Genomic DNA, 17,646 nt, shown 5'->3' with positions numbered 1-17,646 from the left:
TGTTGGGCTGACCGACGAGGATGGGATTCGAACCCATGCGTGCAGAGCACAATGGATTAGCAGTCCATCGCCTTCACCACTCGGCCACCTCGTCAGCATGCTGCTGCCACTCCTGCCACTGCTGCCGCTGCTCCTGCTGCTGCTTCTCCTGCTCCTGCTCCTGCTCCTGCCACTGCTGCTGCCACTGCTCCTGATCTTGCTGTTCCTGCTCCTGCTCCTGCTCCTGCTCCTGACACCTACACCTTTTTAACCTGCTTCTTGACATGGCAGAGAAGGAGCCAGCCTCCAGCTTTTGCCTTTTGGGACTGGTCCACTCTCCCGACAGCTGGGCTCAGCTCCAGGGACCTTTCGGAAATAGGTCTCAGCATTCACATCAGAAAATGACTGAACAGCGGAGCCCCCACGCTCCTTCCCGGGAAGGAACACGGGAGAGCGACCCCGGCGTGGCTCAGCGCCTCCAAAGGACTTGAGCCTGGCTTTGAGATTAATTTGTCACCAGCCACGTTCCCCTCGCACTCTGGAAGGATACCACCAGCTCATACGGACAGGAGTCACTCACACTTGACTGGTGGACTTTTCACCAGGTGTCGTGGTTTAACCCCAGCCAGCAACTAAACACCACGCAGCCGCTCACTCACTCCCCCCCACCCAGTGGGATGGGGGAGAAAATTGGGAAAAGAAGCAAAACCCGTGGGTTGAGATAAGAACGGTTTAATAGAACAGAAAAGAAGAAACTAATAATGATAATGATAACACTAATAAAATGACAACAGCAATAATGAAAGGATTGGAATGTACAAATGATGCACAGTGCAATTGCTCACCATCCGCCGACCGACACCCAGCCAGTCCCGGAGCGGCGAATCCCTGCCCCCCACTTCCCCGTTCCTATACTGGATGGGACGTCACATGGTATGGAATACCCCGTTGGCCAGTTTGGGTCAGGTGCCCTGGCTGTGTCCTGTGCCAACTTCTTGTGCCCCTCCAGCTGGGTATGAGAAGCTGAAAAATCCTTGACTTTAGTCTAAACACTACTGAGCAACAACTGAAAACATCAGTGTTATCAACATTCTTCGCTCTGAACTCAAAACATAGCACTGTACCAGCTACTAGGAAGACAGTTAACTCTATCCCGGCTGAAACCAGGACAGTATCCACCCCTTATTCTATACCATTGACGTCATGCACAGTTCCCATACCTTTAGTTACATCCTGATCAATCATCACCTTTCCATTCCTTTAAGACATATGAGCAATGATATATATATATGTATACACACACAGAGATATCATTCCTTTAGTTCATGGGTCATGTTCATAAAACGTTCATTGAGTTCATTTAGTTTCCGACTCTGGGCTCCATCTGTCATACCAGTCTTTTCTGGGCAGGAGGGATGGTGCAAAGTCCTCTCAGTCGGTAGAGCAGAATTGGGCTTCAGTGCAGTGTGACAAGCAGGTGACATTTGGCGCAGCAGGAGGATGGTGTGTACCGTTGGATTGTTGCATGCTGGAGTCAGTTCTGGTTCCATCACTACTGCGCTTTGCTCAGTTTTATCACAGTTCTTTTCTTGCTTGATCTAAGTGATTCTTACTATAGTACTATGGATATAGCACATAATTATAGTAAGGATAACATACAGTAGCAGGGTTATATAGCAACTAATATACAGTTTAATTCTGGCTGTTCTCACCTAAAATTAAATCCCCTTGAGGCACACATCGGACTTCCCCATCTTTTCGCATCACCCACCAAGTGCACCCAGGCCCTTGAGCAAAAGCAATCCCACGAATGGGTTTACCTTTGCCTGAGGCAGGAGTAACCCAGACTGTCTTCCCCAACATATTTTTTTATGTGCACTACAGGGACTTTATCCCCTTCTACAGTATGTAAAAATTCTGACTGGGCAGGGCCACCCCGATTGGCAGATCCTCTGGTGTTGACTAACCAGGTGGCTTTTGCTAAATGTGTATCCCAATGTTTGAAAGTTCCACCCCCCATTGCTCTCAATGTAGTCTTTAACAGTCCATTGTATCGCTCAATTTTCCCAGAGGCTGGTGCATGATAGGGGATATGATACACCCACTCAATGCCATGCTCTTTGGCCCAGGTGTCTATGAGGTTGTTTCGGAAATGAGTCCCGTTGTCTGACTCAATTCGTTCTGGGGTGCCATGTCGCCACAAGACTTGCTTTTCTAGGCCCAGGATAGTGTTCCGGGCGGTGGCATGGGGCACAGAATATGTTTCCAGCCATCCAGTGGTTGCTTCCACCATCATAAGGACATAGCGCTTGCCTTGGCGAGTTTGTGGGAGTGTGATATAGTCAATCTGCCAGGCTTCTCCATATTTATATTTCAGCCATTGCCCTCCATACCACAGGGGCTTTAACCGCTTGGCTTGCTTAATTGCAGCACGTTTCACATTCATGGATAACCTGTGCGATAGTGTCCATGGTCAAGTCCACCCCTCGGTCACGAGCCCATCTATATGTTGCATCTCTTCCCTGATGGCCTGAAGCATCATGGGCCCACCGAGCCATAAATAGCTCACCCTTATGTTGCCAGTCCAGGTCCACCTGAGCCACTTCAATCTTGGCAGCCTGATCCACCTGTTGGTTGTTTTGATGTTCTTCAGTGGCCCGACTCTTGGGTATGTGAGCATCTACATGACGTACTTTTACAACCAGATTCTCTAGCCGGGATGCAATATCTTGCCACAGTGCGGCAGCCCAGATGGGTTTACCTCTGCGCTGCCAGTTGCTCTGCTTCCATTGCTGTAGCCACCCCCACAGGGCATTTGCCACCATCCATGAGTCAGTATAGAGATAGAGCACTGGCCACTTTTCTCTTTCAGCAATATCTAATGCTAGCTGGATGGCTTTCACCTCTGCAAACTGACTCGATTCACCTTCTCCTTCAGCAGTTTCTGCAACTTGTCGTGTAGGACTCCATACGGCAGCTTTCCACCTCCGATGCTTTCCCACGATGCGACAGGATCCGTCAGTGAACAGGGCATATTGCCTCTCATTTTCTGGCAGTTTATTATACAGCGGGGCCTCTTCAGCACGTGCCACCTCCTCCTCTGGCGACATTCCAAAATCTTTGCCTTCTGGCCAGTCCGTGATCAATTCCAAAATTCCTGGGCGACTGGGGTTTCCTATGCGAGCCCGTTGTGTGATCAGTGCAATCCACTTACTCCACGTGGCATCAGTCGCGTGATGTGTAGAGGAGACCCTCCCTTTGAACATCCAGCCCAGCACTGGCAGTCGGGGTGCTAAGAGGAGCTGTGTTTCAGTACCAACCACTTCTGAGGCAGCTCGAACTCCTTCATATGCTGCCAATATCTCTTTTTCAGTTGGAGTATAGCGAGCTTCGGATCCCCGATATCCTCAACTCCAAAACCCCAGGGGTCGGCCTCGGGTCTCCCCAGGTGCTTTCTGCCAGAGGCTCCAGGTAGGGCCATTCTCCCCAGCTGCAGTATAGAGCACATTTTTAACATCTTGTCCTGTCCGGACTGGTCCAAGGGCTACTGCGTGGACAATCTCCCGTTTAATTTGTTCAAAGGCTTGTTGTTGCTCAGGGCCCCATTGAAAATCATTCTTCTTTTGGGTCACTTGATAGAGAGGGCTTACAATCAGACTGTAATTTGGAATATGCATTCTCCAAAACCCCACGACACCTAAGAAGGCCTGTGTTTCCTTTTTATTAGTTGGTGGAGACATAGCTGCTATTTTGTTAATCACATCCATTGGGATCTGACGACGCCCATCTTGCCATTTTATTCCTAAAAACTGGATCTCCCGTGCAGGTCCCTTGACCTTACTTTCTTTTATGGCAAAACCGGCTTTCAGAAGGTTTTGGATTATTTTCTTCCCTTTCTCAAAGACTTCTTCTGCCGTGTTGCCCCATACGATGATGTCATCAATGTATTGCAGGTGTTCCGGAGCTTCACCTTTTTCCAGTGCAGTCTGGATTAGTCCATGGCAAATGGTGGGGCTGTGTTTCCACCCCTGGGGCAATCGATTCCAAGTGTACTGGACACCCCTCCAAGTAAAGGCAAATTGTGGACGACACTCTGCTGCCAGAGGGATTGAGAAAAACGCATTAGCAATGTCAATTGTAGCATACCACTTGGCTGCCTTTGACTCTAGTTCGTATTGAAGTTCTAGCATATCTGGAACGGCAGCACTCAGCGGTGGCGTAACTTCATTCAGGCCGCGATAGTCAACTGTTAGTCTCCACTCCCCATTAGACTTTCGCACGGGCCATATGGGACTATTAAAAGGTGAGCGGGTTTTGCTGATCACTCCTTGGCTCTGGTGCCATACTGACTCCTGGGACCTGTTTCTGCCTGTACGCAGTGAGTGCGTTTCTGCTGTGAGCTGCGGCACTGGGTCGACCGTCCTGGCAGGATGGCACAACAGCCCCAGAGCATGGCCCTGCTGGAAATGACAGCAGAAGCGAGACAGAGCCATCTGTCCTCTGCAGGACAAAACAACGATCCCCTCCCAAGACCCTTCCCCCAAACAGCACGGCCGCCCGGGTGAGAGCGTGGCCCACCTTCCCAAGCAGCGTGGGTAGTCAGAGGCCTTTTCCAGGCAGCTCTCAGGGCTGGCGACACGTGCCTGGCCTTTGAGCTCCCCCCCAACCTTCCCAGACCGACTGGCCCAGTCTCCTCTATGTCTCGTAGGGCAGCAGGGAGCACCATCTGGTGCCACTCAGTGGTTGCAGCCTCAGTCCGGTGGTCTGTCACACCGGTCCGTCAAAAAAGCAGGCTCCCCAGGCCCTGGACACATAGAGGTGGCAACTTCCCTCAATTTGGTCTGTGCTCCAGAATTGTCCGGGAGTGGGAACGTCAGGGCACGTCCATGATGTCCTCCTTTGGCTGCAGTTTCACCAAGGAGCATGACAGGATTTCAAGGAGTCACCAAGCGGTTGGGCAAGATGCTAACAGCCATGATGTGATGACAACACTGTACAAAAAGCTGCATTTCTGCAGGAATGCGGACATGAGGTTGCGCCTAGGGTCCTCTGCACATCTGAATCCATTTCCCCCAGAGCCCCTCACGCCAGTGCACGGATGATTCGCACCGAGGTGGAGCTAAGGTCTCTCATAGTGCCTCGGCACTTTTTGGTGACTCACAGGTGACTCCGAGGTGTTCTGCTGGTGCCACCTTGCAATTAAATGTGCCAATCCGTCCCTGAGCCAGGAAAAACAAGCCAGACCCTCTGGGTCAGTGACCTGAACGAGCACCCAGCAACGATGCAAAGATGAGTGTTGTTTGGGAAGACTGCGCCGAAGCAAACCGGTCCACTTGGTGATGGCTCACTTTCAGGCACGAGTCAGCAGGCTCCTTCACTGCTCTCCAGGGCCACGTTGAGCCGTTGCTTCTCCTCAGGAGAGTAATGAGTAAAGTCCTGGCAGGCGAGGCAAGGGCTGTGCAGTTCCCAAAGAAAACACTCTGGCCTTTCCTGACTGAAGACGACAGCTCAACTGCTGGGCTCCCTTTGCATGGCCGGCAAGTGTGTGCATCACCGAGGCCCAGGGGGGGAGCAGAGATTGGCCACCGAGTACCCTCATCCACTCCAGCAATGGCCTCAGCGTCCCCATCCCTGTACACAACGGGGTTTCTCTCCAGACTGCAGGAGGGCCTTGTTTGACCACCACCTTCCAGTCACCCTGCGGATCTGAGTCTCCTCCGTTCTCTGTCCCTCAGCGGAACAGCCATCCTGCAGAGGCTTGGCTGAACGCTGAGCAGCTCCACAGCCTGCAGGCACTGGTGTTGCTCCGGGTCAGCCTCAGCCCATCAAAGAGAGACCCTTCTGAGTGGCCTTCAGGCATGCTCCACAGGCAAAGTCCTAAGTGAGTGGTGGCCGTGTTCCCCAGGAAGGGCAGGACGTGCACAACACCTACTCGTGACCTGAATCTGCTGCTGGAATGAGACCTCAAACGAGCCTTGGTCTGGGGAAGAAACATAATTGCTATCAACAAAATCACTTCAGTGCTACCCAGGATGAAAGGGGAGCCAAGCATTTCAGGCAAAGGAGGCATGTCTTTCATCTACCGGCAGAGCTTTGAGAAGCCAAAATTGCTGTTTCTCAACATGCTTCATGTTTGTGTCATTTTTCAGCTCCCCTGGGGCTCTGGCCCGCTGTATAAAAGTGTGCCCAACTCCCAGCTCCTCTATCCTCTCCTCGTGCCTTCCTCTGCTCTGGGAAGTTGGTAAGTCTCAGTTCATTTTGCCTCTCGTCTCCTCGGTTGGCAGGACAGTTTTTGTGGAGAGGGCTGCATGCATTTTGCCTCCCTTGTCCTCGGTGAATGGTCTAGGATGTGAAACAGGGCATGGGTTGGTTTCTTTGCCAGCAGCGGTTCTCTCCAAGGCTCAGGACGTACGGCCAGCACTCTCTAACCAATGACTGGGCACTTCCTCTGCCATCCGCAGTTCGGCAATGCTCCCTTTGCACTATTGGCCTGACGAGGAGCTTCCTCAGGAGAGCTAGTCCCACCATAGACGTCTTCTGCCGTAGTGGCTGCTGTCTTCAGGAGCCCTGTTGCGTTTTACTCAGACATGTCCCCTCCTGAGAGAAGTGGGCGAGAGGAGCCTGACCTGACAAGAGTAGGGGTCTCGAGGGCGGGGAGGGGGGAGAAGGAGACCTGTTTGTCTGAGTGAACACACTGATGCTGGTACAAGGGCTGATGATCAGGAGGTAGGTACACAGCCTGATGCCAAGAGGAGGGGGAGCCTCTTGGTCTGCAGTAGGAAATCTTTCCCTGACTAAGGCCATGGCATCAAGGTTACGCTCAACCCATCTGAAAAACCTGGCATCCAGTTCCTCATACTGGGAGGGGGCTTACTGAGGGCTCTCTCTGGAGCGCCTTCCTTACCAAGCCTTCAAGGCTGAGCAGAAGGACTGTTGTGAAATAGCCTCACAGCCTGCAGATGCACCCTTGGTAATGGAGCAACCGGAGGTAGCAGAGTGCCTCCATGGGTCAGGCATGCCTGGGAGTGGCAAGGCCGGCTGAGGTATAGGCTGCGAAGGAGCTTGACTTGGACAGGAGGAGCTTCCTTGTGTTTGGACGGACCCTCTCGGATCACCCTTCAATTACAAACAAATACCCACTGCAGGCCCAGAAACCCCCTCTCTGCAGACACTGGAGGTCCATCAACTGTTGGGCCATGCCACTGCTTCCGCCTTTGAGAATGGTTACCAAGTGGGACCCTGCATTTCATGGGGGTGTTGCAAGTAACTCTGGCCACGTTAGCCCAGGTCCCTGTGGGTGAGACATCCCAGGCGGCTGAGAGAAGAGGTCTTCAGATAGGGCAGGGTGTGACCAGGCAGCGGGGAGGTTAAGGCAGAGGAGAGGAGGGTGCGTTGTGGTGTTCGGCCAAAAGCACATCAGGGCACCGTTGTGAGCCCTGCTGCTGGACACAGCTTTCTTGACTCATGCCCCATCCCAAATCTCTCCCCGCTGAGCTCCCAGGCGCTGCCCGTTTTCAGGGGAGCCGAGCTGGGGGTCCGAAAGGGCCCAACAGCTAATGCCCTCTGCTCCCTCCCGGTCTTACAGGGTCGCCTCCCTCCGCGAGACATGTCGTGCTACAGCCCCTGCCTGCCAGCCGCCTGCGGCCCAACCCCGCTTGCCAACAGCTGCAACGAGCCGTGCGTCATCCGGTGCGCCGACTCCAGCGTTGCGATCCAGCCCTCACCAGTCCTGGTGACGCTGCCGGGCCCAATCCTCAGCTCCTTCCCTCAGAGCACAGCTGTGGGATCCACCGCGTCGGCTGCCGTGGGGAGCTCTCTCAGCGCTGGCAGTGTGCCCATCGCTTCTGGGGGCTCCCTGGGGCTGGGGGGCTTTGGGTGGTCCGGTCTGGGCCGTGGGCTCTGTGGGCCTCTGGGACGGGGCAATCTCTTATGCTGAAGCCCGTGGATTGCCTGCCCGTGGCCGAGCGCCAGGAGCCTCGAGGAAAGCCCTGAGAGCGTGGCCATGGTCTTGCAGAGGAGCCGAGCTCCTGCTTCTCCGCCTGCGCTGGGAGGAAGGGGCCTGCGCTGGCCTTCCGTCTCTTCCAAGGAAGCCTCTCTCTTTCCCCCTCTTGCTCTGCTTTACCTCATGCTCCCCATGAAATACCTCCTCCTTCCTTCCGTAGCAACGGGTCTAGGTGATACGATACATGATTGCCAGAGCCTTGAAGGGGAATTGGAAAAGCAGCATCCCTGCCGTGGATGTTTTCCTTCAGATGGCAGCACTCCTCTGAGCTTTACTCAGCCTCCCAAATGCTCTCGTCTTTTCCTTTCTCCTTTGATTTTCTCATTAAAGACATTGGGCATCAGCTTTGCAAGGGAGTTGTGTTTCACTCTGCCCTCTTCTCCAGTCCCAGCCAGCTGAGTATTCAAAAGAGTTCCTCCCTTGGTAAAACTACGGTTTTCTCCGTAGTTCCTGGGCTTGAGAGGGCCTCATCGTTTGCCCCTGACATCCCATAGCAATGGAGACAAGGCCGGTTTGGGGCGAGAGCTCTTGTGGAAGGAGCCCCATTACCCATCGGGACACCTCGAAAGCCACAAAACAAAGTATGAGGGAAGCCTGAATTTTCTGTTGAATCTCCCTGTGCTGCATTGGTTACGGCAGCGACTCAACAGACTGCTGGATGAATGAGAGCCAGTGGTGGCTCTGGCTACTTTGTCAGGAACGTCTCTGTTAAGAACTCAGAAAGTGAATCCCAGGAATTTTTCATATCCACAACAGGGAGTGCCATCAGTCTGGGGAAGGAGGTCGGCAGAGCATTGTGTTTCCCAGGCCAGTCGTCCCTCCTGCTGTGGACTCCTGCCCCAGCGGCAATGTTGAATCTGCCGGTCCTCCTTGTTCACATATCTCTGCCATTACAGGCCCATGGGGTTGGCTCGGGCTGGGGAAACTACTCGGAGTGACCAGGGTGCAAGTGGTTCTGGTCCCAGCCCCCAAGGCTGTGCAGTGCTCCCTTTTGTCCAGGACAGGAATTAACCGGGCAGAGCAGAAAGAGAGGATCCCAGGGCCCTGCCATCGGTGTCCATCCCACAGTGCGCAATCCCCTACCCACCTTTCTGTTATCCACCAGGGGCAGCAAGCCTGGCCTCTGCACCGTTTCCCCCAGCTCAAGGTCTGACCTTCAAGGCACAGAGAGGCTTGGGCTCAGGGGACCAGTGCAGTGGTTTCAACTCTCTGCAGCACTGGAGCTCTGGCAGGTAAAAAGAGGAGTTGTGTGCAGTGGGGCTGGTGCCCTTCAGCTCCCTCTTCATTCCTGACTGTTAGCTGTGCTGGGAGAGAAGCAGCCTGTGACGGGATCCTGGGTGAGCGCCAGGGGGAACAGCACAGAGACACCGCAGCCAAGCCTGAGGCACATGCTCTGTCCTGGTGAAAAGTCCACCAGTCAAGTGTGAGTGACTCTTGTCCGTATGAGCTGGTGGTATCCTTCCAGAGTGCGAGGGGAACGTGGCTGGTGACAAATTAATCTCAAAGCCAGGCTCAAGTCCTTTGGAGGCGCTGAGCCACGCCGGGGTCGCTCTCCCGTGTTCCTTCCCGGGAAGGAGCGTGGGGGCTCCGCTGTTCAGTCATTTTCTGATGTGAATGCTGAGACCTATTTCCGAAAGGTCCCTGGAGCTGAGCCCAGCTGTCGGGAGAGTGGACCAGTCCCAAAAGGCAAAAGCTGGAGGCTGGCTCCTTCTCTGCCATGTCAAGAAGCAGGTTAAAAAGGTGTAGGTGTCAGGAGCAGGAGCAGGAGCAGGAGCAGGAACAGCAAGATCAGGAGCAGTGGCAGCAGCAGTGGCAGGAGCAGGAGCAGGAGCAGGAGAAGCAGCAGCAGGAGCAGCGGCAGCAGTGGCAGGAGCAGCAGCAGCATGCTGACGAGGTGGCCGAGTGGTGAAGGCGATGGACTGCTAATCCATTGTGCTCTGCACGCATGGGTTCGAATCCCATCCTCGTCGGTCAGCCCAACAATGGTCAGAGTTTCTGAGTGTGAGCAGCTCGATGTGTGCCCCCAAGTAAGCCTTTGTTTTGAGATGAGAGTGGCCTGAAAAGAAACTTGCAAGGGTTTGAAGTGGCTCAGGACACACCTCAACCTCTTCTGTCTCCACATAGGCAAGAGGAACAAGAAGGGAGAGGACGAAGATCCAGGGAACTCACAGGATGGTCAGCCTCTCCGCAGTCCCTGGGAAGACGATAGAGCAGAACATCTTGGAAGTAGTTTCCAAACATAGGTAGCACAGGAAGGTGGCTGGGAGTAGCAAGCATGGATTTACAAAGGAGAAGTCATGCTTAACCAAGCTGGTAGCCTTCTACAGCGAGGTGACTAGCTTGGTGGGGAAGGGAAGAGCGGTGGATGTTGTTTACCTTGCCTTCGGTAAGGCTCAACCAGCCATGGGAATGAAAACCAAAATAGGCGTAAAGCACTTCCAGTCACAGAACATTTCAGGTAAGGTATTTTGCTATGGGAGACATTGCTCTTATCTGTTCACAGAATCTCAGAATCGTTGGGGTTGCAAGGGACCTCCTGAGATCCTTTAGTCCAAGCCAACTGCTCCAGCAAGGTCAACTTGAGCTGGTTGCTTAGGACATAGTCGGGTTGGGTTTTGAGTATCTCCAAGGATGGAGACTCCACAACCTCTCTGGGCAACCTGGTCCACTGTTTGACCACCCTCACGGTAAGAAAGTGGTTTCTTGCCTTGCGATGGAATTTCACGTGTTTTAATTTGTGCCCATTGACTCTTGCGCTGCCAGTTGGTACTACTGAGAAGAGTCTGGCTCCCTCTTCATTCCCTTCCATCAGGTGTGGGAAGAATCCCAGCTCTCACAGCCTCCCCTCCTATTTCAGACTCGCCAAGCCCTTAACCGGTTTTGTGACAAAGCAGGGATCTGCAGGGAAGACCCGTGTGGAGGCAGGAGCAGCCAGCCATGCCACCAAGGGATGTGCTGTCCCGGGGGGTCAGGAGCGACTTGGCAGGGGTCAGAGGAACAGGGACGATCCAGCGTGGTTGTGAAAGGCACAGAGCTGGCTGGAGCCTCTTCCTGCCCACACGACCTCCCCTCTCTTACACACATTTGCACTTCTGCCTCCCTGGCCACCTGCCTCCCTCTCCCAATTTCCTTCGGATATCTCTTCCCCACGACCGTGGGCTTCTTGCTCTCCCCACCCTGCTCTCCTCTGGGTGCCCTTCCCAGTAGGTTTGCACTTCCAAGGATGCCTCGTGGCTCCTGCTGATCAGCACCTGTGAGCAGCGTGCCCGCACGCGCCAGCAGGCAAACAAGATACGAGAAGAAGAGACTGGGGTTTGGCCAAGGGGCTCAGAGCTCAGAATGCTGCTGACCCCACCCCGCCGCCAGCCTCGCATATCCCTAAGGCCTGTGAGCCAGGTAAAGGGGACCACTGCCCCCACTGCCAGCCCAGTTGGGTCTGAATCCAGAGGCAGAGCCTGTGGGAGATGAGAAAGGGGCTGCCTGCTGCGGAGAGGTCAGCTTCTTCATGGGCACCTTAAACTCACCTGGCCAGCCTCAGGGAAGAGAAGAAGAGCAGAACTCTTTCTCATCGACAGATGAGCTTGGTGGTTTGGACAGCCCAGAAGGATCCCTTTCTCTTCAGTGGCTGCTGAACCCAGGAGCCCAGCAGAGCTCAGGCTGCCACAGCTCCACGCCCCCAGGCCCAGCCAGCAGCGAGGCTGAGCATGCCTCCCAGGAGGCACACACACACACACACACACAAATCCATGTATACGTCCCATACTGAGTCTCGTGCTGTCCTGTGGTGCTCTGTTCCTGCACTCACCACAGTTTTCCAGTACTTAAAGGCCACTACAAAGACAACGGAGACTCTCTCTTAACAGCGAGACACATGGAGAGTTCAGGGAGCAACCGGGAGAGCCTTCGCCTCGATATAAGAAAGACTTTTTTTACAGTCAGAACAATCCTTCACCGTAACGACCTCCCCAGAGCTGCGGTAGAGTCCCCAAGACTGAAGGTTTTCAAGGTGCGATTGGACAGGGCGCTAGGTAATCTCATGTAGGCTCCCTTTCCCACAAAAGGTTGGACCAGATGATCTGCTGAGGTTCCTACCAGTCGGGGTGATTCTACGATTCCATGAAAACTTGGCCTTCCTTCATTCTTTGTTTTGTGGCTTTCGAGGTGTCCCGATGGGTAATGGGGCTCCTTCCACAAGAGCTCTCGCCCCAAACCGGCCTTGTCTCCATTGCTATGGGATGTCAGGGGCAAACGACGAGGCCCTCTCAAGCCCAGGAACTACGGAGAAAACCGTAGTTTTACCAAGGGAGGAACTCTTTTGGATACTCAGCTGGCTGGGACTGGAGAAGAGGGCAGAGTGAAACACGACTCCCTTGCAAAGCTGATGCCCAATGTCTTTAATGAGAAAATCAAAGGAGAAAGGAAAAGACGAGAGCATTTGGGAGGCTGAGTAAAGCTCCGAGGAGTGCTGCCATCTGAAGGAAAACCTCCACGGCAGGGATGCTTCTTTTCCAATTCCCCTTCAAGGCTCTGGCAATCATGTATCGTATCACCTAGACCCGTTGCTACGGAAGGAAGGAGGAGGTATTTCATGGGGAGCATGAGGTAAAGCAGAGCAAGAGGGGGAAAGAGAGAGGCTTCCTTGGAAGAGACGGAAGGCCAGCGCAGGCCCCTTCCTCCCAGCGCAGGCGGAGAAGCAGGAGCTCGGCTCCTCTGCAGACCATGGCCACGCTCTCAGGGCTTTCCTCGAGGCTCCTGGCGCTCGGCCACGGGCAGGCAATCCACGGGCTTCAGCATAAGAGATTGCCCCGTCCCAGAGGCCCACAGAGCCCACGGCCCAGACCGGACCACCCAAAGCCCCCCAGCCCCAGGGAGCCCCCGGAAGCGATGGGCACACTGCCAGCGCTGAGAGAGCTCCCCACGGCAGCCGACGCGGTGGATCCCACAGCTGTGCTCTGAGGGAAGGAGCTGAGGATTGGGCCCGGCAGCGTCACCAGGACTGGCGAGGGCTGGATCGCAACGCTGGAGTCGGCGCACCGGATGACGCACGGCTCGTTGCAGCTGTTGGCAAGCGGGGTTGGGCCGCAGGCGGCTGGCAGGCAGGGGCTGTAGCACGACATGTCTCGCGGAGGGAGGCGACCCTGTAAGACCGGGAGGGAGCAGAGGGCATTAGCTGTTGGGCCCTTTCGGACCCCCAGCTCGGCTCCCCTGAAAACGGGCAGCGCCTGGGAGCTCAGCGGGGAGAGATTTGGGATGGGGCATGAGTCAAGAAAGCTGTGTCCAGCAGCAGGGCTCACAACGGTGCCCTGATGTGCTTTTGGCCGAACACCACAACGCACCCTCCTCTCCTCTGCCTTAACCTCCCCGCTGCCTGGTCACACCCTGCCCTATCTGAAGACCTCTTCTCTCAGCCGCCTGGGATGTCTCACCCACAGGGACCTGGGCTAACGTGGCCAGAGTTACTTGCAACACCCCCATGAAATGCAGGGTCCCACTTGGTAACCATTCTCAAAGGCGGAAGCAGTGGCATGGCCCAACAGTTGATGGACCTCCAGTGTCTGCAGAGAGGGGGTTTCTGGGCCTGCAGTGGGTATTTGTTTGTAATTGAAGGGTGATCCGAGAGGGTCCGTCCAAACACAAGGAAGCTCCTCCTGTCCAAGTCAAGCTCCTTCGCAGCCTATACCTCAGCCGGCCTTGCCGCTCCCAGGCATGCCTGACCCATGGAGGCACTCTGCTACCTCCGGTTGCTCCATTACCAAGGGTGCATCTGCAGGCTGTGAGGCTATTTCACAACAGTCCTTCTGCTCAGCCTTGAAGGCTTGGTAGGGAAGGCGCTCCAGAGAGAGCCCTCAGTAAGCCCCCTCCCAGTATGAGGAACTGGATGCCAGGTTTTTCAGATGGGTTGAGCGTAGCCTTGATGCCATGGCCTTAGTCAGGGAAAGATTTCCTACTGCAGACCAAGAGGCTCCCCCTCCTCTTGGCGTCAGGCTGTGTACCTACCTCCTGATCATCAGCCCTTGTACCAGCATCAGTGTGTTCACTCAGACAAACAGGTCTCCTTCTCCCCCCTCCCCGCCCTCGAGACCCCTACTCTTGTCAGGTCAGGCTCCTCTCGCCCACTTCTCTCAGGAGGGGACATGTCTGAGTAAAACGCAACAGGGCTCCTGAAGACAGCAGCCACTACGGCAGAAGACGTCTATGGTGGGACTAGCTCTCCTGAGGAAGCTCCTCGTCAGGCCAATAGTGCAAAGGGAGCATTGCCGAACTGCGGATGGCAGAGGAAGTGCCCAGTCATTGGTTAGAGAGTGCTGGCCGTACGTCCTGAGCCTTGGAAAGAACCGCTGCTGGCAAAGAAACCAACCCATGCCCTGTTTCACATCCTAGACCATTCACCGAGGACAAGGGAGGCAAAATGCATGCAGCCCTCTCCACAAAAACTGTCCTGCCAACCGAGGAGACGAGAGGCAAAATGAACTGAGACTTACCAACTTCCCAGAGCAGAGGAAGGCACGAGGAGAGGACAGAGGAGCTGGGAGTTGGGCACACTTTTATACAGCGGGCCAGAGCCCCAGGGGAGCTGAAAAATGACACAAACATGAAGCATGTTGAGAAACAGCAATTTTGGCTTCTCAAAGCTCTGCCGGTAGATGAAAGACATGCCTCCTTTGCCTGAAATGCTTGGCTCCCCTTTCATCCTGGGTAGCACTGAAGTGATTTTGTTGATAGCAATTATGTTTCTTCCCCAGACCAAGGCTCGTTTGAGGTCTCATTCCAGCAGCAGATTCAGGTCACGAGTAGGTGTTGTGCACGTCCTGCCCTTCCTGGGGAACACGGCCACCACTCACTTAGGACTTTGCCTGTGGAGCACGCCTGAAGGCCACTCAGAAGGGTCTCTCTTTGATGGGCTGAGGCTGACCCGGAGCAACACCAGTGCCTGCAGGCTGTGGAGCTGCTCAGCGCCCAGCCAAGCCTCTGCAGGATGGCTGTTCCGCTGAGGGACAGAGAACGGAGGAGACTCAGATCCGCGGGGTGACTGGAAGGTGGTGGTCAAACAAGGCCCTCCTGCAGTCTGGAGAGAAACCCCGTTGTGTACAGGGATGGGGACGCTGAGGCCGTTGCTGGAGTGGATGAGGGTACTCGGTGGCCGATCTCTGCTCCCCCCCCGGGCCTCGGTGATGCACACACTTGCCAGCCATGCAAAGGGAGCCCAGCAGTTGAGCTGTCGTCTTCAGTCAGGAAAGGCCAGAGTGTTTTCTTTGGGAACTGCACAGCCCTTGCCTCGCCTGCCAGGACTTTACTCATTACTCTCCTGAGGAGAAGCAACGGCTCAACGTGGCCCTGGAGAGCAGTGAAGGAGCCTGCTGACTCGTGCCTGAAAGTGAGCCATCACCAAGTGGACCGGTTTGCTTCGGCACAGTCTTCCCAAACAACACTCATCTTTGCATCGTTGCTGGGTGCTCGTTCAGGTCACTGACCCAGAGGGTCTGGCTTGTTTTTCCTGGCTCAGGGACGGATTGGCACATTTAATTGCAAGGTGGCACCAGCAGACCACCTCGGAGTCACCTGTGAGTCACCAAAAAGTGCCGAGGCACTATGAGAGACCTCAGCTCCACCTCGGTGCGAATCATCCGTGCACTGGCGTGAGGGGCTCTGGGGGAAATGGATTCAGATGTGCAGAGGACCCTAGGCGCAACCTCATGTCCGCATTCCTGCAGAAATGCAGCTTTTTGTACAGTGTTGTCATCACATCATGGCTGTTAGCATCTTGCCCAACCGCTTGGTGACTCCTTGAAATCCTGTCATGCTCCTTGGTGAAACTGCAGCCAAAGGAGGACATCATGGACGTGCCCTGACGTTCCCACTCCCGAACAATTCTGGAGCACAGACCAAATTGAGGGAAGTTGCCACCTCTATGTGTCCAGGGCCTGGGGAGCCTGCTTTTTTGACGGACCGGTGTGACAGACCACCGGACTGAGGCTGCAGCCACTGAGTGGCACCAGATGGTGCTCCCTGCTGCCCTACGAGACATAGAGGAGACTGGGCCAGTCGGTCTGGGAAGGTTGGGGGGGAGCTCAAAGGCCAGGCACGTGTCGCCAGCCCTGAGAGCTGCCTGGAAAAAGCCTCTGACTACCCACGCTGCTTGGGAAGGTGGGCCACGCTCTCACCCGGGCGGCCGTGCTGTTTGGGGGAAGGGTCTTGGGAGGGGATCGTTGTTTTGTCCTGCAGAGGACAGATGGCTCTGTCTCGCTTCTGCTGTCATTTCCAGCAGGGCCATGCTCTGGGGCTGTTGTGCCATCCTGCCAGGACGGTCGACCCAGTGCCGCAGCTCACAGCAGAAACGCACTCACTGCGTACAGGCAGAAACAGGTCCCAGGAGTCAGTATGGCACCAGGGTGGGAGGCAGCCACCCGCGGCTCTTTTCCAGGTGGAACTGGAAGCGCACTGACAAAGCAGCCAGTGATGCTCCCTCCTGAAAGGCTCCGAGAGGAACTTGCGAGGCACATGCGAGGCACTCAAGCCCCAGCGTGTCCTCAGCTGAAGGGCAGGAAGCAGCTGCCTATCTCTTCCAGCCCCCAGAGCCCCAAGGTGTGGCCCTTTGAGATGTGGCCCAGCCCCGCAGAAGAGGCACGGGTTGCCCACAGCAAACTCCACGGGGGAAGCCGCCAGCAGGAACCAGCCACGAGGGGAACTCCCCGAATGGGACGACCTGCCTGTCGTGGCTTAACCCTAGCCGGCAACTGAGCACCACGCAGCCGCTCACTCACCTCCCTCACAGTGGCATGGGGGAGAGAATCAGAAGGGTAAAAGTGAGAAAACTCGTGGGCTGAGATAAAGGCAGTTTAATAGGTAAAGCAAAAGCCGTGCACGCAGGCAAAGCAAAACAAGGGATTCATTCACTACTTCCCATCGGCAGGCAGGTGTTCCGCCTCCATCTCCAGGAAAGCAGGGCTCCATCACGCATAACGGTTACTTGGGAAGACAAACGCCATCACTCCGAACGTCCCCCCCTTCCTTCTTCTTCCCCCAGCTTTATATGCTGAGCATGACATCATATGGTCTGGATTATCCCTTTTGTCAGTTGGGGTCAGCTGTCCCAGCTGTGTCTCCTCCCAACTTCTTGTGCACCCCCAGCCTACTCGCTGGTGGGGTGGTGTGAGAAGCAGAAAAGGCCTTGACTCTGTAGAAGCACTGCTCAGCAGTAACGAAAGCATCTCAGCATTATCAACGCTGTTTTCAGCACAAATCCAAAACATAGCCCCATAGTAGCTACTATGAAGAAAATTAACTCTATCCCAGCCAAACCCAGCACACTGCCCTACGGCTGCTCTGTTCCCGGATGGTGCACTAATGGAGGAGCGCTCAAACTACTGATGTGCACCAGCACGTGCCAAAGGCCACGGTGGGTGAGGGGAGAAGTTGAGTACAGCCTTGCTGTTCGTCCCTCCCTGCTCTCCCTTCTGGCAATTGAGAGGCCATGCAAAGAGGAGCAGACGCCAGGACAGACACTCTGCTCCTCACGTAGCCTCCTTTGCCACCAGACAGGAGCATGACACAGCCCGTCACACCTCCGCTACAGCAGGCAGTGAGTACCGTTGCTGGGCTGCTCTCCTCCTTGGCCTGCCACCCTGCCCCGCTGCTGGATGCGGGAAGGGTGGCGAGGCATTCCT

General features: G+C 55.1%; 2 non-coding genes across 2 annotated transcripts; one reads left to right on the top strand and one right to left on the bottom strand.

Moving 5' to 3' along the window:
- Positions 1-12: 12 nt before the first annotated feature.
- Positions 13-94, bottom strand: TRNAS-GCU (transfer RNA serine (anticodon GCU)). Its single transcript has one exon. It is a non-coding gene; the product is annotated as a tRNA-Ser (tRNA).
- A 9,775-nt stretch (positions 95-9,869) lies between these two features.
- TRNAS-GCU (transfer RNA serine (anticodon GCU)) lies at positions 9,870-9,951 on the top strand. Its single transcript has one exon. It is a non-coding gene; the product is annotated as a tRNA-Ser (tRNA).
- The last annotated feature ends 7,695 nt before the right edge of the window (positions 9,952-17,646 follow it).

The sequence above is a fragment of the Harpia harpyja genome, chromosome 14 (genome assembly GCF_026419915.1).
Source record: "Harpia harpyja isolate bHarHar1 chromosome 14, bHarHar1 primary haplotype, whole genome shotgun sequence".
Taxonomy (NCBI): domain Eukaryota; kingdom Metazoa; phylum Chordata; class Aves; order Accipitriformes; family Accipitridae; genus Harpia; species Harpia harpyja.
This window is presented reverse-complemented; position numbering and strand designations above follow the sequence as displayed.